This window comes from Oryzias melastigma, linkage group LG17, assembly GCF_002922805.2.
Source record: "Oryzias melastigma strain HK-1 linkage group LG17, ASM292280v2, whole genome shotgun sequence".
NCBI lineage: Eukaryota > Metazoa > Chordata > Actinopteri > Beloniformes > Adrianichthyidae > Oryzias > Oryzias melastigma.
The window spans coordinates 23,138,518-23,140,150 of NC_050528.1; positions in this window are offsets into that span (position 1 = coordinate 23,138,518).

The window sequence follows — 1,633 nt, forward strand, 5'->3', positions numbered from 1 at the left end:
TAGTCGAAGCGTTTCATGAATTGGTTTAACTGGTGAGGAAAACCAGTGAAGAGCATTTATACTATCTTACCAGCCCTTTTTTTTTGTTTGTTTTTGGTTTTAACACGTCTTCACCTCAGTGCCTACATTTGAGAGGAGCCCAGCAAAACCCTGATGCTGCAACATTAGCTTCCATGGCAATAACCTCCTTCAAGCATTTCCATCCCAGCTGTTTGGCTCGGGTTTCTAAGAGCACTTGAAGCTGTTGACCGGTAAACGTGTGTTAGCAGCCGGACAATTACAGACGACATTCATTCATTATTTTATTTTGTATTTTTGGGAATCTTCTTCGAAATGCTGGGAAAACACGAATGTTGCTACACGAACGCGTTAGCTCCACCGCTACTCCTGCCAGTGAGATAACATGAGGAAGGACACTCAGCTTCCGGACACGTTTGGGTCCAACTCCAAATGAAACACTATCGGGGCACTGAGAAAGGACTGTGGAGAAGCTCATCCCGGCTTTGATGCCTTACTGCCCTCGGAGACGGAAAAGTCTCTTCAGTCCATTCAGATGTGTGACCTGATCATCTCCAGAAATCACACGTTGGAAAAAATATCAAGATTTTTTTGGTGGGTGTTTTGAGACCTGCACATCTTCACACACTTTTTTTTTTTTGTTCTTTTTCCACAAGTGTAGTGGGGGTTGGGCTCATGTTGGTGACTGTGCAATGTCCCTGTTTTTTCTGGGTGAAAACCTTTATATCCTGATATTTTTCTATCTTCATTATGTCAGTATTTGGTCATCATTTTACCTTCGATTCTGTTTCTGTTTTCAAAAAATTCTGTGAGGTTTGGTCCTTCATAGGACGAGTGCGCGTGAATGTTCGTGGCTCCACCCTTGCAGCTTTTGTTGTCGCACCTTCCCCCATTTCTCACACTTTATTTTCATTTAAACACCAGAGTTGCATTCTTCCCCCTTTAATTTTTAAGGAAACATACATTTTGGTTTGTTTTGTGTGCGTGCGTGTGTGTTGACAGTCTTCATCCTCCATTTTATTTCTTTAATAAACGCTTCATTAAAACAATTTTGTCATGTCTTCTTTATTTTACTCTCCCTTTTAACAACTAATAATCACTCAAAGCCAAAGATTTTCATGTTGGATGGTTATTGAGCTTTCATTATCTTGTATTTAATGTCTATTTTTCAATGTCATGAGAAAGTTTTCTGATGACTGCATGGTTGACTGGATTTTTTTTATTTGCCGTTTAGTAACTTCTAGACAAATCACAATAAAGCACATTTTTGAGGATTTTTGGATGGTTTTTTGTCAGCAAATACCAAAAACCCTAAAGACATGCTGCTGGTGTTTTCTTCTGGTCTTTCCTGCAGTATCAGGGGTTCAAGAGGGGAAGTTTTTTAGATATGTCAGCATTTAATAACTATAGAAAGTTTAAGTTTCAAACTGAAGCTTTACACAAAAAGGAGAAAAACTTTAATAGCAACCAGGGATTTTTTTTCTTTTTCCTTGAAATCCATTGTGCTTTCTCACAATTGTTTTTCTATTGCTAATTAAATATTAGAAACATACTTTAAAGCTTTTATTTGTTAGCAGGGAGCTTAACGTAATTGTAATATTTGTTAGGAATTTGT